This window comes from Scardinius erythrophthalmus (genome assembly GCF_964197995.2).
Source record: "Scardinius erythrophthalmus genome assembly, chromosome: 7".
Classification (NCBI taxonomy): domain Eukaryota; kingdom Metazoa; phylum Chordata; class Actinopteri; order Cypriniformes; family Leuciscidae; genus Scardinius; species Scardinius erythrophthalmus.
Genome location: NC_138227.1, coordinates 7,431,780 through 7,455,680, shown reverse-complemented (window position 1 = coordinate 7,455,680; position 23,901 = coordinate 7,431,780). Strand labels below are relative to the sequence as shown.

The 23,901-nt window shown below is 41.7% G+C and overlaps 1 long non-coding RNA gene across 1 annotated transcript; it reads left to right on the top strand.

Moving 5' to 3' along the window:
• Positions 1-1,981: 1,981 nt before the first annotated feature.
• Positions 1,982-12,254, top strand: LOC308693365. Its single transcript, XR_014030441.1, has 3 exons — positions 1,982-2,188; positions 9,835-10,033; positions 10,122-12,254. It is a non-coding gene; the product is annotated as an uncharacterized lncRNA (long non-coding RNA).
• The last annotated feature ends 11,647 nt before the right edge of the window (positions 12,255-23,901 follow it).

Genomic DNA, 23,901 nt, shown 5'->3' with positions numbered 1-23,901 from the left:
CTCACCAAATGCAGTAAAAATAACCTGTGGCGGGTAATGCTGTCAGATCACTAGCCAATTTGGCGGGTTTTTATGTTTACTCACTTTGCTGGGGAATTTCGTGTAAGCCAAATCTGCACAGATTTAGCACAAATACTCAACTCGTGAGTCATCATGATATATTAAATACAGCGTATTGCACAGAATCTGCTCATATTTGGCTTACTTGAACACACAGGTCACTACGCAACAAATAACGTTGCACTTGTTAATTTGCATTGAAGCAATAGTGAAGATTAAAAAGCGTTTAGTTAACAGAAGACACATTGCTATTTTCCAACATCCTAAATTTTTTTGATGTTCTTTGTACTGTATTGATCTGTCCACCTAAAACACATTTTTGGTGAAAAGGATGAGGATGGGTTGAGTATTATGTTGAAATATTGTTTTGTTTATTTGTTGTATAATTTTTTCATCTATTTCTTACTCGTTTGATATTTCATTTGTGTTTCTTTCTTTTTAATAGTTTGAAATAAAGATTTCAATCAAGGATGACAGCGGAAGGGAGAAGATGGCTGGGTGACAGGATTTTGTTTGAATAAGAAATTAATATATAAAATCCAAAATTTATTTTATATATATATATATATATATATATATATATATATATATATATATATATATATATATATATATATATATATAAGCTGTGATGTAGTTAGGCTAGCTCTTTTCTTTTTCTTTTTTTGGCTAGTAGAAGTTATGAATGGCCAGTAACTTTTTACTTTTAACTTAAAAAAATGTGTAGCCAAACTGGCCGGTGAGTGAAAAAGTTCATTTCAAAACCTGCATTAGTTGTCACAGTGAGCAACATTTGGGTTTCATGTATAATACTGTCAAGTAAAGGTTGTGAATTTAACAAAATATGGAGTTGCTCCCAAAAGCACCATCAGTTTTTTAACTTTGTGAATTTGGTGAAATTCTTATAGAACTAGAAATATTTGTTTGTTGGATCAGGGAACTAAAAGAGTGTTTGAAACTTCAAATAATAATTCTTGCAGTGTAAATAATGATCTGTTTCTTTCTTAGTGGTAAGTTTGCAAAAGGTTGTGTCCTGAGTAGATCTTTCTTGAATTAGATATATTCACATAATTTACTTATTGTAGTTCCCACATTGTGTTTTGATAGTACATGCAATTATGAAGAATAAACCGATCTAATGAACAAAACCGGTTCAAGCAAATGTCACCCATTCGGTGTAATGGGTAATGCCCATAGACAGTAAAAGAAATGGACACAGCGACTCCATTGGATTCAACGGAGGAAAGTGAAGTCAATTAGAAACTCTTACTTCCTGATGGCTGAGCGTACTGCACAGACTCAAACTGTGCTTGATGACGTAGATGTGACGTGAGCAACCCGTCTGTCGCTCAGTAGCTGTGCCAAGAGAAATCTGAATCATTCCCTTCCGAATCTTGCAGAGACGGAGAGTGTGAGTAGGAGCTGTCCATGATCTAGGAGCAGGAGAAACTTTTGCTAAGTATTCTGATTAATTACTTTGCCATTTTGTCTCCACGTCCCCCCGATTGCCTGCAAGCTTCTCCTCCCGTCCATACGGTAATTCTCTACTGTGCGACAGAGAGTTGTGAGGTTATGACGCAATCGTTAGCCTATTTTTACAAAAACTGCTTCTACGGGGCCATAACGTAAGATACAAGGTAATGGAGCCTTTTATACATTTTCGTGTTTCTTTAGAAATAAATAATGGACAAATGGAGTCTTTAAACACCTCAGATGTAAAGTTATTCGCTGTCAAAGTGACGCCAAAATGAATGGGAGTCAATGGGATGCTAACAGCAGGTGATGGTCTGCTAGCCAATGGTGGAGCCTGGGGAAACTTCAACATAATATGAAACGCTGCCCCCCTGGTAATGGCCCATTCAGTTTCTCTCGGAAATACGTCACAACACTGAAATAAAGTCGGTTGCAACTTCCGGTTCACGGGGACTTTCAGAATATGCCCCTTTAAGAAACATGACACTCTGAGTCTGCGCACTGAGGATGCGCAGAAGACAGAAGCGCGCGAGAGAGGAGAGGAGACGAGCTGAAACTTTCAACAGCTGAGGTTGAAAGTGACGCTGTTAATGATCGTGAATGAAGGACAAATGTGGAATATTTTCTTCGGATGCCGTATATTTCCAGTCTACAGGTGAGAGATGTTACAAGATTACAGAGTTTAACATTAACCTGCTCCTCGAGTTTGTGTGTTTATGTGCCAATGTAATGAAATGCTTTGTGTGTCCTGGTTTATTATTATTAGAGTGTAATTATATGTTGATAGAGTGTTTTCACAGACTCTGTTTAGGGCTCCAGGCTAACTGTTTTTACTAGTAACTCTGTTGTAGCTCATAACTGATATTTTTTAGGAGCACAGGCTGAAAATTTACATTTTCCCCTATTTTTACTGTATTACTTAGCCTACACATGCTTTGGTACTAAATAGACATAACGACCATAAATTACAATGTGCAGTTTTATTTTAAGTTCACAGGGCTCCAGACTAACATTTTAGGGCAGTAGCACCAGAGACATTAAGTTCTACAGAAAGTGGTAATACTGTTGAGCTGACAATAAAGCATTGAGTTTAATTTGAGGTGTAGATAAAATGAACTTTAAAGGATTAGTTCACCTCAAAATAGGGCTGCACGTTTTCAAGTTTTTCATTAACCGTTAACCGAGGCCCTTAGCGGTTAATACTCGGTTAACCATAGTGTGCGCGCCGCAACCCCGAGAATTTGCGGGTGGGACATGTCCCCACCACTATTTTCTAAGGTCGATATTGTCCCCACCACTTTTGAAACATCTCGCGGCACGAATACCAATACAAATAAACAAAACATCTCCAGTTAACTATAGTAGAGCATTCATTTCGTTCGTTTTTTTTTAGGCGATCTAGCGCTGAAATGTTTCGTTTTTTAAATCAAGTGATAAAAGTGCTCATTGCCGCTGCGATCGAGAAGGGTCTTGTAAAACGTGCTGAGGTATTATTAATTCGTGACCACGAAACAATTCACCTGAATATTCACCAATTCACACACACACACACACACACACACACACACACACACACACACACACACAAAAAAAAGGAATAAAAAGCTGTACGAGAATAGTCGGCCTTCACTGAAGAGCTATCTTCACAGGTAAGAAAAACAGTTTAATAATTATTATTAATTCGTGGCCACGAAATAATTCACCTGAATATTCACCAATTCACAAAAAATAGGTCTTTAGCATTCACTAATTAATAGTATCAAACTGTTTTTGGCCACGTTGTAATTCGTTAAATCAAAATGAGGGAGGGAATTAGTTCAACGTGTCCACGATTTATTAAAACGAGGGAACAAATAAGTCGTCGTAACAACTAATTATTTAGATCAGTGGACAGGGCGCATAAAAACAAACAGTGAGAGAGCCCCGGCCGCGCGCGCGCGCGCGCGCACTCTCACTGCCTTCAAACAACACGAGCGCTGTATTGCTTTCTCCCTCGCGCATATCAACACAATAGTAAAAGGTCGGAAGACCGATTGTGTTTTATAGATTAGAAGTTTGTTCATATACAGTGTTTGATTAGCAAGTACATGTTTAGGAAATGCATGATACAAATTGTATGGGTTAATGTAACGGTAAACGGACTCTGCGGGTAAAACTGTTGTGATGAAACTGCGCACGCGCGGGGTAAAACGCTGTGGCTCTTTGTCTGCAGACAGATATTATTGTGCTGCGATCAGTGGCGCGGATACTATGTTTGTTTCTGGCTCGCGCACAGCCTTCACTCTCGGACGCGCGCTTTCTTTGCCCGCTTCATATTAGAAAACTGGTCTAGCGGTCTCTGGTGGTGCAAAAATCTATTGCAACTAAATTCAATGCACGCCATTGACGCCACTTAACCGAGCAAAATGTTTCACTCGGTTACGCAATTTTTAACGGTTAATCGGTTAATTGGTTAACCATGGACACCCCTACCTCAAAATGAAAATGTCCTGATAATTTACTCACCCCAATGCCATCTAAGATGTTCATGTCTTTCTTTCTTCAGTGGAAAATAAATTAAGTTTTTTGAGGAAAAAAATTTTCTCCACACAATGGACTTCAACGATAACCAAATTGTTGAAGTCCAAATCAATGCAGTTTCAAAGGGCTCTGCACGATCCCTTCTGAGGAATAGGGTCTTATCTAGCAAAACGATCGGTCATTTTCTAAAAGAAAATAGAAATTTATATTCTTTTTAACCACAATTGTTCGTCTTATGCTGGTCTGCGTTGCGCCAGGCATTATGTAATCATGTTGGAAAGGTCATGCTGGACGTAGGCGGAAGTACCGCCCCATGAGCGCTGCTTTTAAATAGGGCTGGGCGATATATCGCATGACATTGTTAGGTGCATCTCGTCAGTAAAGCCGGTTCCTTGATTAGTAGTAAATCGCCATGACCTGCTTTCAGATGGAGCGGCATTCACTACAAAGAGCCGTAGTTAACTGACAAGCTGAGCCATATCGCATTAATTATCGCAGGCGATACGTCATATATCGCCCAGCCCTACTTTTAAATTAACATTTCTTTAAAACAAAATTTATTTGACAAATTTTCCTTTTCTAAATGCCATAAATAAGCTTTACTCCCTTGAAACTTTAACCGGAATGTCACTGTTTCTCTCACTGCCACTTCCCGAACAGGCGAGCACACGCACACACACGTGTGCACATCACTTTTGAAGTAAAATTGAAAATTGAGGATGCAGTGCATCGTGATGCAACGTGATATCGAATTGAACTGAATCGATGACATGATGATAATCGTAATCGAACCGAACCGTGAGACCAGTGTAGGTTCACAATCCTAATGCAACCATGCACTGCGCTCTCCACAACGACAAAAGTTGTAGTAGCTAATGGATTTCCACCACCAAAAAACGCTTTAGATCTGCTACAAGATTTATTTACGTAGAAGAGAAAAACACCCTTAGTGTTTGGGTGCACCCCCATACTGAAATGTTTAGATTTTTCATCTCGCTGCCCCTGGAAAAAATGAGCATGTCGCTTCAATTATGAGGGTGCTTCCCGCGCGCCTACATATGTGAACGGCCCCTTGGAGAGCTACCTCCAATCAGGCCACGAGCTACTGGTAGCTCGCGAGCGACGTGTTGGAGACCCTTGCTCTAAACAGTGGATCCCCCATTGTTCCCCCTTGTCCGTTCCATTTGGGAGAGATCCAGAGCTGAACTGTCCCCCTCCCCTTTCACCTATTCACACAGCTTCTGTGCTCAGCACCTTCTCAGCAAGCAGGGGCGCCAATTTGCCAATTCCCCACACAGTGAAATGATAGATAATAGAAAAACTAAAAAGAGGATTTTATTTATTTAACTGCTTGTGCCGCCCCCCATGTGACATGAAAAAATGCCTGCCCGGTTCGCCCGTGCCAAAAACCGCTACTGGCGACGACAGTGAAGGATGAGCGAGGACCAGGCCTGGACTTTTATGTTGTGCCGGTTCCCGTCTCCTTCTTTCCATAACAACATACTTCGTTGGTGCCGAAACCCAGGTGGAAGAAGGAGGCAGGAACCGGTGAACATTCAAAGACTTTAACAATAAAACAAACAATAAACGAAAGTAAAGGTGGCAGCCCCTCATGGACGACTGCCGCACACACATAAACAAAAGATAACATAAAAGTCCAGGCGTCTCTCGTCTCTCGTCCTTCACTGTCGTCGCTCCTCCTTTTATGCTTCCGAAGCTCTTCCGTGAGATACGAGGCCGGTGCGGCGCGCAGGTGACGCTAGTTAGTGCTTCTCTTATCTTTTTGGACCATTCTTTTGACTTAGCCATATTTCTAACTTGCAGTCAAACGTGACACTCAACAAAACAAGCCAGATCAGATATTTCATGTGTTCTAGCTCAAGCAAACCTGGTGCACCTAATGAAGCCCTTGATTAGTTGAATCAGGTTTGCTTGAGACAACACCTTTTTTTGCAGATTTGTGCTGTTGTGAGGGATTCTATTCTGGGGGTTGAATAAGATTTTGGGGATTTTGAAACTATAGAAGTCTTTAAAAATTGCATTTTCAGTTAAATTTGGGGAAACCACTTGAAACATTGTTTTGTTGAGCTATTCCAATTACTTTTGTTTAATTTGTTCATTGCAAACAGCTGAAAGTCTTAAATTTTGCCAATAAACATGATTTGCAATGGGGGTTGAATCATTTCGATTTCAACTGTATATAAACCAAAACCACTTTTTGCACCAGGCTTTTTTTCTGCTGTAAGGTTGGTCAAATTAACATGGGGGTAGTGTTGCCAAAGTACCGGTACTTCAGTACCAAGTCGGTATTATTTTATTATTTATTTATTATTCAGTGGCGGAAACAAGCTTCCATAGATTAGTGATAATCTGCCTAAAGAAAAAAGTTCTTTAGTCAAGAGCAGTGAGTGTTTTTCTCTGTTCCCATTGTTCTTTGATTAACTTTAGCGACAGATATAATTAGTGGCTACTGTGTACTGTCCCTTTAAGACCAGCCGCTGCTATCAGAGACGCGGATCGCACACGCGCCTCATTCTCTCACGAGTCACAACTCTTCACGTTCATCATAAGACAACTCTTATGTTATGAAGATACTCGACAAAAATACATTTTGGCATAATTGTGTGTGTTATTGTTCGTTCAAGCTCGAAAGAGAACTGTATTCTGGCATGCTGTTTTGTGCGCACGCGCGATAAGAGTCTTTCTGTGTGTCACAGTCAGGACATTCACAGGCAGCGTGTTCATTTTGGCTTACATGTGTTTTGTTCGTTCTACCGCGAAAGAGAACTTGATACTGGCGCGCGTCTATCTGTGGGTCGTGTGTGTGTGTGTGTGTGTGTGTGTCAGGAGGACATGCACTGACAGCGCGTTCTTTTTTGTCTTATCGCGCATGAATGGTTTAAAAGCATTTGCATGAATAAGAGCGGGATCATAATACTAGCCAAAGGATGCCAAAAATGAACAGATGCTGCGTTAATTGCATTAACAGCGCTAATTTGTTTATTTAATATAAAATCGCAGCATTTTGCGTCATATAATCCCGTAGGCTTGACATCGCGATTGCGATACGATTAATTGTGCAGCACTAGATGACATGATGAAATTCATCTCCAGAGCCACTCTGAGAGTCACTTCATGAGCATTTTACCGTTTCATTTGAGAAAAACTATCTTCATATCAGACACACACAGAAACACAAAGGTCTTCACGGCAACCTGTTAAAATAAAAGTTCGGTTTAACTTGGAAAAATAGTTCCAACAGATTTTGCCAGTGGTACCGAAATTGGTACCGAGAACTGTAAAATTTTAATGGTATCGGTACCGACTACTGGAATTTTGGTATCGTGACATCCCTACATGGGGGGGTATATGGGATTGACTCACTTTTGCAGCCTGTCTCTAGCGGCCAGTCGATGAATTGCAGTGAATGTCACTTCCGCGTTGGTTGAGAGAGAGAGAGAGAGAGAGAGAGAGAGAGAGAGAGGAAGGTTGCCACTTGGTAAAAAGAACAGGGTTATCATTTCTGAATGGAATGCACTCTCTCTTTCTTGAGCTTGAGTTCTTATGTCGAACAATTAGCGGTACAGTCTTTGTTAGCTTTGGCTTGAATGGATGGTTTATGCAGATTTATCAGTGGAGTATGAACAGAACTCATACAGTGAGGAAAATAAGTATTTGAACACCCTGCTATTTTCAAGTTCTCCCACTTGGAAATCATGGAGGGGTCTGAAATTGTCATCGTAGGTGCATGTCCACTGTGAGAGACATAATCTAAAAAAAAAAAATCCAGAAATCACAATATATGATTTTTTTTACTATTTATTTGTATGATACAGCTGCAAATAAGTATTTGAACACCTGTCTATCAGCTAGAATTCTGACCCTCAAAGACCTGTTAGTCTGCCTTTAAAATGTCCACCTCCACTCCATTTTTATATCTTAAATTAGATGCACCTGTTTGAGGTCGTTAGCTGCATAAAGACACCTGTCCACCCCATACAATCAGTAAGAATCCAACTACTAACATGGTCAAGACCAAAGAGCTGTCCAAAGACACTAGAGACAAAATTGTACACCTCCACAAGGCTGGAAAGGGCTACGGGGAAATTGCCAAGCAGCTTGGTGAAAAAAGGTCCACTGTTGGAGCAATCATTAGAAAATGGAAGAAGCTAAACATGACTGTCAATCTCCCTCGGACTGGGGCTCCATGCAAGATCTCACCTCGTGGGGTCTCAATGATCCTAAGAAAGGTGAGAAATCAGCCCAGAACTACATGGGAGGAGCTGGTCAATGACCTGAAAAGAGCTGGGACCACTGTTTCCAAGGTTACTGTTGGTAATACACTAAGACGACGTCATGGTTTGAAATCATGCATGGCACGGAAGGTTCCCCTGCTTAAACCAGCACATGTCAAGGCCCGTCTTAAGTTTGCCAATGACCATTTGGATGATCCAGAGGAGTCATGGGAGAAAGTCAAGTGGTCAGATGAGACCAAAATAGAACTTTTTGGTCATAATTCCACTAAACGTGTTTGGAGGAAGAAGAATGATGAGTACCATCCCAAGAACACCATCACTACTGTGAAGCATGGGGGTGGTAGCATCATGCTTTGGGGGTGTTTTTCTGCACATGGGACAGGGCGACTGCACTGTATTAAGGAGAGGATGACCGGGGCCATGTATTGCGAGATTTTGGGAAACAACCTCCTTCCCTCAGTTAGAGCATTGAAGATGGGTCGAGGCTGGGTCTTCCAACATGACAATGACCCGAAGCACACAGCCAGGATAACCAAGGAGTGGCTCTGTAAGAAGCATATCAAGGTTCTGGCGTGGCCTAGCCAGTCTCCAGACCTAAACCCAATAGAGAATCTTTGGAGGGAGCTCAAACTCTGTGTTTCTCAGTGACAGCCCAGAAGCCTGACTGATCTAGAGAAGATCTGTGTGGAGGAGTGGGCCAAAATCCCTCCTGCAGTGTGTGCAAACCTGGTGAAAAACTACAGGAAACGTTTGACCTCTGTAATTGCAAACAAAGGCTACTGTACCAAATATTAACATTGATTTTCTCAGGTGTTCAAATACTTATTTGCAGCTGTATCATACAAATAAATAGTTAAAAAATCATACATTGTGATTTCTGGATTTTTTTTTTAGATTATGTCTCTCACAGTGGACATGCACCTACGATGACAATTTCAGACCCCTCCATGATTTCTAAGTGGGAGAACTTGCAAAATAGCAGGGTGTTCAAATACTTATTTTCCTCACTGTAGTTTTTTATTCTGACCATTTTGAACAAGTGCGAAAAATGACGAAAGATTGCTTTAATCAGAGCTCTGGCGTAACTGTGCGCAGCGTGTTACAATATTGAGTTCTGATTGGTCAGTCACTGTTATTTATAGTTTGTTAATTATCATATAGATAATTTTAACATTTAATTTACATGTTAAGTTTAACATAATACACAACACTGTTAATCTAACGAGGATGGTGGTTTTACAGAGGGGGTGCTTTTTATTTTATTTTTTCCAACAATGTTTTCTGCCTCCCCTCTCAAATCAAGCTTGTGAATGAGGTGAAAACAGGGAACTATTGGAGACAAAGAGGCTTTTCAGCAGCTCAGTTAAACATGATGGTCTTGTTATTTCTCTCAGACTTTGGACAAGCATTAAACAAACCTTTTAAATCCAACTGCATCCATATATTTCTATCAGAAAAAAAAGACATGTTCAATTAATTTAAATATAAGTAAAGTAATTCAGTAACCTCTCTTTGAATTTGGCAGATCTGGTGTCCATCACACAACAATTCACCAGTAAATACTGGGAATATTCCCATTATCCTACAAGAGAAGGACAAACTCCAGGAGTAGCAGCTGAAATCTGTGTGACTGTTAAAGATGGAGTTTATTAAAGAGGAGATTGAAGACGTGAGTGATCCAGAACCATCCAGAATAAAACATGAAGATACTGAGGAACAAATAGGTTGGTGTCCTGTCCATTATTGATTCTTCATTCAATTTTCACATTTATCCTCCTTGAACTGATTCTGATTACATAATGCTTATTTCAGAGCAGATGGAAGTGAGACACAAACTAAATGAAGTAAAGAAACACTGTGACTTCAAAACCGAAGGAACAAAAGCAAAAAATCTGCACTCCTGCTCTCAGTGTGGAAAGAGTTTCAGTCGCAAAGAAAACCGTAACAGACACATGAGAATCCACTCTGGAGAGAAACCGTATACATGCACTCAGTGTGGAAAAAGTTTTTCTCAAGCATCAACTCTCAGTGTTCATCTGCGTATTCATTCCGGAGAAAAACCATTTAACTGTGATCAGTGTGGTAAAGGTTTTATTTCATCATCAGATCTAAAACAACACCTGAAAGTTCATTCAGATGAGAAGCCTTATGTGTGTTCTCTCTGTGGAAAGAGTTTTACTAGAGCTGAATATCTGAAACTGCACCAGAAAACACATAATGGAGTGAGAGATCATGTGTGTTGTGACTGTGGGAAGAGTTTTACTAGAGCTGAATATCTGAAACTGCACCAAAGAACTCATACTGGGGAAAAACCTTACAAGTGCTCATATTGTGACAAGAGATTCATTCATTCTGGAAACCTGAAAGTACATGAGCGATTTCATACTGGAGAGAAGCCGTACCACTGCACTCAGTGTGAGAAGAGTTTTAAACATTCATGTAGTTTTCGCAGTCACATGAATAAATATCATAAGTCCAGGGTTTGAAATTAACACCCGCCAACTCACTAAATGCAGGTAAAAATAACCTGTGGCGGGTAACGCTGTCAGATCACTAGCCAATTTGGCGGGTTTTTATGTTTACTCACTTTGCTGGGGAAGTTTGTGTAAGCCAAATCTGCACAGATTTAGCACAAATACTCAACTCGTGAGTCATCATGATATATTAAATACAGCGTATTGCACAGAATCTGCTCATATTCGGCTTACTTGAACACACAGGTCACTACGTAACAAATAACGGTGCGCTTGTTAATTTGCATTGAAGCAATAGTGAAGATTAAAAAGCGTTTAGTTAACAGAAGACACATTGCTATTTTCCAACATCCTACATTTTTTTTGATGTTCTTTGTACTGTATTGATCTGTCCACCTAAAACACATTTTTGGTGAAAAGGATGAGGATGGGTTGAGTAATATGTTGAAATATTGTTTTGTTTATTTTGTTGTATATTTTTTTATTTGAGAGGGTCTGTTTGTTTGTATAATTTGGGGTTTGAGAGGGTCTGATTATAATTTAACCAACAGTAATTCTGGATTGCGTCCACCAACAAGTAAATAGGAAATAAGCGAATCAGAACACTGCGCGCCAAACCAGCAGTATGTGCGCAAGCTTGAACCACTAGTGTTTCTGTCTCACTCTGGATCTGCCACTGCATCACATTTCTCTCTGCGTGGCGTGGAGTATCCGTTTTTATGTCGGCTCTCATGTTAACTGGTTAGAGCTTGTGTTAGAGCACAATGCCTGCGTGACACACACACTTCTCGAGCCGCGCCGAAACCACGTGCTAGAAATAGAACCGCAATCGACGCCTATTTTTCACGCAACACGCAAGAGTGTTGGAAGTTTTCAGACAAAATAGAAGGCGCAAATACATATTAATAAATTACATTTTGATGCTTGAAAGTCTCTCGGTTTTGACAAATGCATATATAATTGTATTTTAAAAAATAGACCTAATTATCGATTTTCAAATATTGCCCCGTCAATAGGCCTACAGAACGAAATCTTCTGTAGCCTATTTTGCCGTCAATACTGCCGACTTTGTCTTTGCTGTATCAGGCTATATATATTAGGCCCTATGTTTAACATCCAAGTGTAGATCTGTCGGCGCACAGAGCCACGCAGTCGCAGACAGCACGTGAAGTTCGTGAACACCGAATTCCCTTTTCTTTCTTATCTATTTGTGTTTGAACAGACATGTGCACGAAAAAATAAGCCAGTGTCCGTCTCAACGAGTTTCCCTGTAAACGCAGTCAAAATAAAACGGACGCGTGTCATTACCGGTATTAGATACGCGCATTCGTCTTAAAGGGACAGCACCCAATATACCTGCAGCTGTTTGTGTCACCAAAGTTAATCAAAGTTTAGTCAAAAGATAAACTGTATTAATACTTAATACAGTTAATTTACCTGAAAAACATAAAGCACTGCTTTATTTCTCGTGTATTTGTGTTTTATTGTATTTATATTTGTATTTTGTTTATTAGTTTCTATGCAGATGCACTAGGCCCAGTGCTCGAAGTGGGGCGGTACTCACCGGTACGCAGTACCGGCACTTCTGCATTTTACTCCAAAGCGTACCTGCACGTTTTCTTGCGTACCGCTACTTCTCGCATGTAGCCGGTACTCTACCACTGACAGAAAAACCGTCAGTGTCACGCCCATTTCACATATACTCCGTTTGCAATGCGTATGCGGCGCTTATTTTTTTTCTGCACCCATATTAACAGGTTAGAGCTTTCACACTGCACGCGGATGCGGTCCGGCAATGCGTTCCAGGAGCGGTGCATATACAGCAGTCCAACGATCGTTTCCACACCGAGTCTATTTTCGCTGTGCTGCACGCGCTGAATTAAAGTGACAGCGCGTGGTTCGTGGTCAAAATTAACACAGAATATGACATTATATATAATTTGTATTATTTAAAATTACTTTTAACATTTAAAAACAGACGTTTTCAAATTCCAAAGCTTGCAGAAGGTTCCTAATGGCAATACTGACTTAGGCTACAGCTTTCCTGGTAGCCTTGAGTGAATTAACTTGTCTAAGTAAATGATTCATAAAACGTATATATATCTGTTGAGCCTATGTTTACTTTCGTCATTGACACAAACGAAAATGAAAAGACTAAGTTCAGCTTTAGGAGGGGAAGAAATAGTCCAGGATAAGAAGACTGAGAGAAAATAAATATAAAGATGAGGAGAGAGCAGGTAGCCTAATGATAAATAATCTAATGACAAGGTTTTAAAGATAGCCTATTTCTTATAATTTTTTGGCCTTCAAAAGTCCTAAATTGCACATATGTAGATCAGAGAAATCCAAATTTTCTCGGGGGAGCATGCCCCCGAACCATCCTAACTACGGGGGTCTTGAGTCTGGTTGTCCAGGGCACAGGAAATTGTTAATCCAGCCCTGGGTGAAGGCGGTGAGAGTAAGGCAAGAGAGTACCGGCACCTTTTTCCCCCCACTTCAAGCACTGACTAGGCCTACCCTACACAATTACCCCAATCATCCTAGAATTATTAATTCTTTACAAAAAGAGCTATTCAAATCATCAGGTGAAATTGTTTTCAGGAAGTAGCAGTAAAGCAAGAAGAAGAAGTGCAAGATAGTTTTTCTAAATTTCATTTGACTCTATGTGCCTATAGGGGTGGGTTGGGGATGGTGGCAATGTAGTATCTGGATATTTGCCGCGGGACGAGGGCTTCGATTACCTCTCTCTTTTTTGACCATACATGTGTTTGCACCCCTGCTTACTTAAAGTACACATGAAATCAAAATTGGCCATTTACTTTATTAGCGCAAATTGTTCGTTTTGTGGTGAACAATTCATCCATGCAAGTCAATCCATACAAAATACATTTTTGGCTTCGTAATCTTTGATCAAAATCTGAAAATGCTCCTCCCCTCTGCAATGACGGCCCTTCTCTGATGTCAGTTTGACTGATTGGGCTTCGGCTAAACGTCCTTAACCTCGCCCCTCCAACTGACAGTCTGCTGCCTGAATGAAACACCTACTTTTCTAGATCCAATCAGGTTCCAGTTGGAAAAAACAAGCCACGCCTCTATTCCACGCCGTCTGTTTTTTTCTGTGTAACTCTAAAATATATTTTATTATTAAGCAAAATGTCCTGCACATTAAGCCAACTACAAATTTATAATTAAAAACATTAATAAAAACTACATAGAACACTAAAGAAATAGCTTTTTCTGCATTTCCCCACTCTCTATCTCTAAACTTTACCATGAAATATAATGATTAAAATCCTTCAGAAATCTTTTTTTTTTTTTTTTTGCATTGTTTGTGTGACTTTATATGCAATCTAATATTTTAGATAAAATGCGCATTTTACTCGTGTCCCCGGGTTTTCACTCAATCCCTTGACTAAAAGTTCAGCGGTCTAGCTCATCAATGTCAAAATGATTAAAGTGAACGAATGCCTGGTAAAATGTAAGTAGATACACATTTAATATTTGACTGTTTTACAATAGAAATGTTCAACTACCGACAGTATCTGGTGATGCAAATTACTCAACTTTATTTATTTATCAAATTTTCCTTTTTGAATTGAAAAGATGCAATAATTCCCTTGATTCATTTAGAGTGAATGCATGCAAAATTAAAAATAAAATATTATTTGCAAATAGTTACAATTATTTCACTAATACAATAAGGTTTTCTTTTTCTTTATTCCCTTAAAACGCTTTTATAATTAATTAATTCCTTTAAATAAAAATACCCAATTTTAGTTTGGGCTAAAGCCCTGAATATCCACTGACCTTAGACATATCTGTCACGCTCATGGGTAGATGATGAAGATGATGAATGAAGGATGCGTAGTCAAAAGTACAAAAACAGCAAAGGTTTAATTCTCAATGGGCAAACAAACTGAACAGTGTGCTGGTGCACAAACAATAACCGACCATGATGAGTGAAAACCAGGAACTTAAATACACAGACAGATGAACACAAGACAGGTGATGCAGATGATGATGATGAACAGGTGGGTAACGAAGGGAGTGAGTTCAGGTGTGGAAACGAGGATTCTGGGAACTGTAGTGAGAACGAAGACAGGACGATGACAGGCGGTGAATGTGACATTACTCCCCCCTCCCGCAAGGCGCGTCCCGCGCTGAAGAAGGCAGCATACGGGAGGGGGGGTGGGCATCCTGGAGTCCGTGACGGGAAGGTGGCACAGGTTCAGGAGTACGGACTCCAGGATGGTGGCAGGACAGACAGAGGAGGTGATCAAGACAGTGCAGACAGACCAGGGGACCAAGGAGGTGCAGGCAGATAAGGGGAGCATGGCGGTGCGGACCCGTCGGGTGGCCGCGGCGGTGCGGGTCCTTCGGGAGGCCACGGCGGTGAAGACCCTTCAGGTGGCCGTGGCGGAGAAGACCCCTCGGGCGGCCATGGCGGAGACGACCCCTCAGGTGGCCATGGCGGAGACGACCCTTCGGGTGGCCACGGCGGTGAAGACCCTTCGGGTGGCCACGGCGGAGAAGACCCTTCGGGTGGCCATGGCGGAGAAGACCCTTCGGGTGGCCATGGCGGAGAAGACCCTTCGGTTGGCCATGGCGGAGAAGACCCTTCGGGTGGCCATGGCGGAGAAGACCCTTCGGGTGGCCATGGCGGAGAAGACCCTTCGGGTGGCCATGGTGGTGAAGACCCTTCAGGTGGCCACGGCGGAGAAGACCCTTCAGGTGGCCATGGTGGTGAAGACCCTTCAGGTGGCCATGGTGGTGAAGACCCTTCAGGTGGCCATGGTGGTGAGGACCCCTCAGGTGGCCATGGCCCCTTGAGTGGCCAGGACGGAGCCCTATGGCCCCCCCCCAAAAAATACTTGGGAAAAGTCCCGGGTACCAGAGAGGGCTCGGTGCAGGGCAGCGATGAGGGCTCGGTGCTGGGCAGATCCAGCGACGAGGGCTCGGTGCTGGGCAGATCCAGCGACGAGGGCTCGGTGCTGGGCAGATCCAGCGACGAGGGCTCGGTGCTGGGCAGATCCAGCGACGAGGGCTTTGTGCTGGGCAGATCCAGCGGTGAGGGCTTTGTGCTGGGCAGATCCAGCGGTGAGGGCTTTGTGCTGGGCAGATCCAGCGACGAAGAGAGCTCTGAGCTGGGCAGGACCAGCGGCGAAGAGGGCTCTGAGCTGGGCAGGACCAGCGGCGAAGAGGGCTCTGAGCTGGGCAGGACCAGCGGCGAAGAGGGCTCTGAGCTGGGCAGGACCAGCGGCGAAGAGGGCTCTGAGCTGGGCAGGACCAGCGGCGAAGAGGGCTCTGAGCTGGGCGGAACCAGCGGCGAAGAGGGCTCTGAGCTGGGCGGAACCAGCGGCGAAGAGGGCTCTGAGCTGGGCGGGACCAGCGGCGAAGAGGGCTCTGAGCTGGGCGGAACCAGCGGCGAAGAGGGCTCTGAGCTGGGCGGAACCAGCGGCGAAGAGGGCTCTGAGCTGGGCGGGACCAGCGGTGAAGAGGGCTCCGAGCCGGGCGGAACCAGCGGCGAAGAGGGCTCTGAACTGGACAGGACCAGCGATGAAGAAGGCTCTGGGCTGGACGGGACCAGCGGTGAAGAGGGCTCTGTGCTGGACGGGACCAGCGGTGAAGGCTCAGTGCTGGACGGGACCAGCGGTGAAGAAGGCTCAGTGCTGGACGGGACCAGCTGTGTAGAAGGCTCTGTGCTGGACGGGACCAGCGGTGAAGAGGGCTCTGTGCTGGACGGGACCAGCGGTGAAGGCTCAGTGCTGGACGGGACCAGCGGTGAAGAAGGCTCAGTGCTGGACGGGACCAGCTGTGTAGAAGGCTCTGTGCTGGACGGGACCAGCGGTGAAGAGGGCTCTGTGCTGGACGGGACCAGCTGTGTAGAAGGCTCTGTGCTGGACGGGACCAGCGGTGAAGAGGGCTCTGTGCTGGACGGGACCAGCGGTGAAGGCTCAGTGCTGGACGGGACCAGCGGTGAAGAAGGCTCAGTGCTGGACGGGACCAGCTGTGTAGAAGGCTCTGTGCTGGACGGGACCAGCGGTGAAGAGGGCTCTGTGCTGGACGGGACCAGCTGTGTAGAAGGCTCTGTGCTGGACGGGACCAGCTGTGTAGAAGGCTCTGTGCTGGACGGGACCAGCGGTGAAGAGGGCTCTGTGCTGGACGGGACCAGCGGTGAAGGCTCAGTGCTGGACGGGACCAGCGGTGAAGAAGGCTCAGTGCTGGACGGGACCAGCTGTGTAGAAGGCTCTGTGCTGGACGGGACCAGCGGTGAAGAGGGCTCTGTGCTGGACGGGACCAGCGGTGAAGGCTCAGTGCTGGACGGGACCAGCGGTGAAGAAGGCTCTGTGCTGGACGGGACCAGTGGTGAAGGCTCGATGCTGGGCGGGACCAGCGGTGAAGGCTCGGTGCTGGACGGGACCAGCGGTGAAGGCTCGGTGCTGGACGGGACCAGCGGTGAAGGCTCAGTGCTGGACGGGACCAGCGGTGAAGAGGACTTTGGCTCGTCAGGGCCGATGAGAGGAGGAAGGTCGCTGAAGACATCTACCCCATTCATAGGCTTGGCGGGCACGACGCTGTCAGTCACAGGCGCGGTGGGCGAGACGCTCTCAGTCACAAGGGCAGCGGGCACGACGCATACTGCCTTGGTCTCGGCAGATTTGACGTGAAGTGCAGGCTCGGCTGGACTGGCGTGAAGTGCAGGCTCGGCTGGACTGGTGCTCTGGATGAAGAGGGGTGGCTCAGCGGAGATAGCTGGTTCTGGATTAACTTCCACCGTGAAGGAGGAACCACACACCCAAAGAGTGCGGTCGATGAACTCCGTGAAGGGGAGGTGAAAATCGCCCCACAAGAGCATCTGATCTAGTGGATTACTCAATCCACTCCAAAACGTCATCTTCAGAATATGAGGATCTTTACTCACATCTTGGAAGTAGTCAAGGTATACTTCAACATATTCTTCCAGAGACAAACTCCCTTGCTCCATGTTTGGTTTTGGTCGGTTATTCTGTCACGCTCATGGGTAGATGATGAAGATGATGAATGAAGGATGCGTAGTCAAAAGTACAAAAACAGCAAAGGTTTAATTCTCAATGGGCAAACAAACTGAACAGTGTGCTGGTGCACAAACAATAACCGACCATGATGAGTGAAAACCAGGAACTTAAATACACAGACAGATGAACACAAGACAGGTGATGCAGATGATGATGATGAACAGGTGGGTAACGAAGGGAGTGAGTTCAGGTGTGGAAACGAGGATTCTGGGAACTGTAGTGAGAACGAAGACAGGACGATGACAGGCGGTGAATGTGACAATATCTAAATATGTCCCTGGTTAAATATATGTAGTATTAGATTCAATAGAGAGCCTAAGTCCCTCCCCTTCTGGTAGACCACCATGGGACCTTATTTTGGAAAAATATTGAATGGTAGTCAATGGCGAGAGACAACAAATATTTTGATCTCGTTTGAATTGTGCCCTGATTTAAACATATGATGTTTGTCAATTTAAAAGATACATTTTAAAGTCAAGAAAGTCGCAGTTTGATGTAAAACTGTTGAGGTATAAGACCGTGAAAAGACGTAATTACAAGGACTACAAACCCAAAAGGCGCACAAATGTTATGATTATAATGAAAAACTAGAAACAATGACAGACATTTTTTTTTTTTTTTTTTTTTTTATTCCAGGCAATGGCACAAAAAAAGTACAAGGTAGACAAAATATAGTTAAGTCATATAGTACAAAAAAAAAAAGAAGAAAAAGAAAAAACAAGGAAGAAGAAAAATAAGTAAATAAATAAAATGAAAATAAAATAAAAATATACCGTATTCAAATATGACGATCGAATTCTGCCTGAAAGGGAGTGGGAAGAAGACAACTTATTTAATCCCACCCCAGTTCCCCATTTAGTGATTAATAATTGAGCTTCATTGTTACTTTCCTCACAATGCTCACAATAACAAATGTTATATCATGGTGGCATTACCACAAGTAACAAGTAATTTTTATAACAAACAATTTAGACCAACAATGTAATAAGAATAAACAATGCTAACAACGGTAATGGACAATATACCAACGATAGTAATGGACAATATACCAATGATGGTAATGGACAAATACCAACGATGGTAAGAAACACTGAGCACATGTTAACCTTATGAGACAGAGTACAGCAGCAATTTGACTACAATGAAATAGAAATAGACAATGCCAACAATTATGATGGACAATATACCAACGATGGTAAGGAAACACTGAGCACATGTTCACACTATGAGACAGAATACAACAACAACAACAGCAATTTAAATTAAAGACCCTCATCTCTGTATTTTAACCAGACCCAATGTTTATATAACAGTTTAAATTGATGAATAGTTTGGCATTGCTTTTGTTGCAAGTCAAGTTTGTTCCAGAGTTTCACTCCACATACAGACACACAATAATATTTACGAGTAGTTAGAGCTCTCGGTAATGAAAAATGTCCAAAACCTCTCAAGTTATGAGCTCGCACTGGAATTTTAAAGAAACGTTGTAAGTTAGGCGGTAATAATTTATTAAATGCTTTGTATAAAACTATTGATGTATTATATTTTACAAGATCATCAAATTTTAGCAACTTTGACTGCGTAAACAGATTATGAGTATGATCTAGAAAACCAACCTTGTGAATGATCCTCACAGCTCTTTTCTGTAATATGATCAGAGGATGTATTGTGTTCTGGTAAGTATTTCCCCACACTTCTACACAAAAAGTAAGATATGGTAGTACCAGGGTGCAGTATAAAGTACGGAGTGCATTTTCATCAAGGTATAGCTTTGCTTTATTTATAATTGAGAGGCTTTTGGAGATTTTTGTTTTAATGTGTCTGACATGGGGTTTCCATGACAATTTACTGTCAATTATTACTCCCAAAAATTTATTCTCAATTTCAATTTGGATACCATCAATACTTATTCTCTGTCCAGACATTTTGTTACAATTACCGAACATCATTACCTTAGTTTTATTTATATTCAAGGATAATTTATTTGTGTCCATCCACTTTTTTATTATCTTTAGTTCCCTGTTTACCGTGTTTACGAGCTCATTATAATCGTCACTACTGTAAAATATATTTGTGTCGTCTGCAAATAGAATGAATTTCAGTACATTGGATGTATTAAACATATCATTTATATACACATTGAACAATTTTGGCCCCAGTACTGACCCCTGGGGGACACCACAAGCAATGCCAAGAGTATCTGACAAATACTGACCCATTTTTACAAACTGACCTCCCTGTTAAATAACTTTTTAACCAATCTCCAGCCAGCCCCCTAAATCCATATCTTTCCATCTTTTTTAATAGAATTGAGTGATTAATGGTATCAAAGGCTTTTTTTAGATCAATAAAAATACCAACTGCATACTTCTTTTGCTCCAGTGCATTAGTGACTTTTTCAATGGCTTCAATTATTGCCATTGAAGTAGATCTTTTTGACCTAAAGCCATACTGACCATCATTAATTACATGATGTTTCTCGAGAAACTTTTCAAGTCGAGAGTTGAAGAGTTTCTCTAAAATTTTTGAGAATTGGGGCAAAAGAGAGATTGGTCTGTAATTAGTAAGAGCGTGTTTGTTATCATTTTTGAAAAGTGGAATTACTTTAGCGAGTTTCATTTTACTTGGAAAGCAGCCAGTTTGGAATGACAAATTACAAATATAAGTTAAGGGTTTTACAATATTCAGTATAACTTTTTTGATCAATGTCATGCTGATGTCATGACAGTCAGTGGAGGACTTACTTTTACATTTCCACACAATATTTGTCACTTCCTGCTCATTTGTAGCTGAGAGGAAGAATGACAAAGAATTCCGTTCAATAGTTGATTTTTCGACTCCACTGTCTGGAATATCAGCGGCCAACTTAGGGCCAACATTTACAAAAAAATTGTTAAACTTATTTACTACATTACTCATATTATAATATTCACCATTTTCATCAATAAAATGATCAGGATATGTCAGCTTTGAGGATCCTTGTTTGATTAGGCTATTCAGAACATCCCAAGTTCCTTTTATATTGTTTTTATGTTCACATAGTTTTTTTTGATAATATAACCGTTTGCTTGTTCTTATAATATCAGTTAGTTTATTTTTGTACCTCTTATATCTTTGTTCTGCTTCTTTTGTTTTTACTTTGATAAACAATTTATAGAGATTGTTTTTCTTTTTACAGGCATTAATTATTCCTTTCGTGATCCAGAGGCTTTTCTTATGTTTTTCCTTTATAAGATATTCTTTCACAGGGCAATGTTTATTATACAAGGAAATGAAGATATCTAAAAATGTACAATAAGCACTGTCCACATTAGGTTCTCTGTAAACTGAAGTCCAATCCTGGAGCGCTAAACTATTGTTTAGGGCACAAATCATGTCCTCAGTAATTTTTCGTTTAGAGATTTTTGTCATAGTGTCTTTCGTTTTTTTAAGATTACAGTCATACAAAGTAAAAACAGGTAAGTGGTCAGTAATATCACATATAAATAGGCCACTAATGATTTGATTCCCCATAATGTTAGTAAAAATGTTGTCAATAATTGTGGCACTATGTGACGTTATTCTGCTCGGTTTCGTTATAGTTGGGTACAGAGACAAGCTATACATTGTATCAGTGAAGTCGTCAATGTTTTTTTAGTTTGGTTGGATTTGACAAATCAATGTTAAAGTCACCACAGATAAATATGTTCTTTTGGTTCACAGTGGAAAACAGTTTACCCATCCATTCATTGAAAGTTTCTATGCTTGAACCAGGTGCCCGGTATACACAACTCATGAAGATATTTGTCTTTTTATCATTATGAATTTCCACTGTTATGCATTCAAATAAACCATCCACAGCTATGGTCATATCAGTTGAAACATTAAATTTAACAGATTTATGAAGGTACAAAGCAACCCCCCCTCCTATTTTGTTTATCCTATTTGTATATCTTAATTCATAGCCATCAAGACAGAAATCAATACCTTTATCATCGTTAAACCAGGTTTCAGTAATTGCAATAATGCTAAATGGATGAGAGAAATGTTCCAAGTAATCTTTGATAGCCTCAAAATTAGTGTACATGCTTCGACTATTAAAATGTATTATTGACAGGTTATCTTCTGACTTTACACTGTTTTCATATTGTTCTTGGGTAAAATAACTGCAGTTTTTAACAATCGAAGAGAAAAAATTATTGTCAGGGTCTATCTCAGTATCTGTCTCTGTTGTGGTGTACTCTTTATACTCACACGTTTCCAGGTCCATTTGTTGATGTTGTAAGATGTTCTGTAACATGTCTATATCAATACTTGGTGTAGTCTGTGTTCTTGGTATGTTTAGCATTTTGATGGAGTGAGTCACAAGCTACTTTGATACCAGGTGCTGCATCAATGTCAATACTTGTCAAGATCTTCTATCCTCTTCACCACTAAGACATTTGCTTCCTCCGGTGTCCCATTTAGTTTGATGAAGATCTTACAGTTAGTTACCCAGGTTTGTTGAATCTTGCCTTGTTTTCTAAGTTGTCGTGCAATCCTTGCGATGTCAGCATTTTTCTTTGTCAAGTGTTCATTTATAAAAACATTTGTGCCTTTCAGTTTGCGTCCTTGCTTCAGAAGTGCTATTTTCTTTTTCCGATTGGTAAACCTCATAATGACCGCGGGTGGTCTCCCGTTCTTCGTGGGCAGTGGGTGACACGCCTCGATGTTCTCCAGGTCCGTCTCTATCCCCCTGCTCTTGAGGTAGGAAGCAACCTGTTGTTCCACCGACTGTATCTCCTGGTCGCTGAGCTCCCCGGCTCCATTACCTTCAGTAGCGTAGCATTGAGAGAAAAGGTATGACGTCCTTTTCTCTCAATGAATGAAAAACTTTACTGAAGGTAATGTCTGTCATTGTTTCTAGTCTTTCGTTATAATCATAACATTACGCCGTCATGCCTGAGTGTTTTGTAGCAGACTGCACACATACGAGCAACGGATGGTGATGTACATAGTGCGAGACGAGAGATGTAGTTCATTGAGCGATTTTCACATAAAACTAAATGTTACTCTTCTGTTTTATGACAAACTGCAACTTTCTTGACTTTCATAGTTATCTTTTAAATTGATAAACATCATATGTGTAATTCAGGGCACAGTTCAGACGGAATAAAAAGATAAGTTGTCTCTCGCCATTGACTACCATACATATTTTTTTCCGAAATAATGTCCCATGAGCCAGAAGCGGAGGGGCGGGACTTAGGACCTATGTTGAAAAAAGATAAAAAATAAAGTTAAATTTTGAAGAGTTATAGAGCTGGTAAGTCCCGCCCCTTCCGCTAACCCCGCTGGACCTCTAGGTTGAAAAATCGTCAATGCAAGTGAATGGGAGAAAATAATTATTTTCTGGTCCCGTTTGAATTTTGCCATGAATGTGAACATATGTTGTCTGTGAATTTTTTATATAACTTTTCGTGTAAAGAATGCTACAATTTAGCGGGTAGAAGTTTGATACGGTTAGAATTTGTGTGAGGGCACTTTGTGGACTACAACTCTTCGCTGCTTTCGACGCGTTTGGAACGTCAACACCACTAGCACACGGATCCCGCTAAACATGGCTGTGTCTTTGGTGCACTTCACCGCCTTCTTTCAGGGAGAGGACAAAATCGTTGAGGTTGGTGAAAACCACGGGTAAGTCAACTTTATGGGGTGACGTCACATAGGCGACATGTAGTCTTTCTCGTTATGTCTTTTCCACAACTGCTAGCCGAAGAATCATACCAAATACTGTCAAACTCGTAACATGAAAAGTTATATAAAAAATTCACAGACAACATATGTTCACATTCATGGCACAATTCAAACGGGACCAGAAAATAATTATTTTCTCCCATTCACTTGCATTGACGATTTTTCAACCTAGAGGTCCAGGGGGATTAGCGGAAGGGGCGGGACTTACCAGCTCTATAACAAGCAAATGTCACCAATTCGGTGGAATGGCTCATTCCGTTTCTCTCGAAAATACGTCACAACACTGAAATAAGGTCGGTTGCAACTTCCGGTTCACGGGGACTTTCAGAATATGCGGCCCCTTTAAGAAAT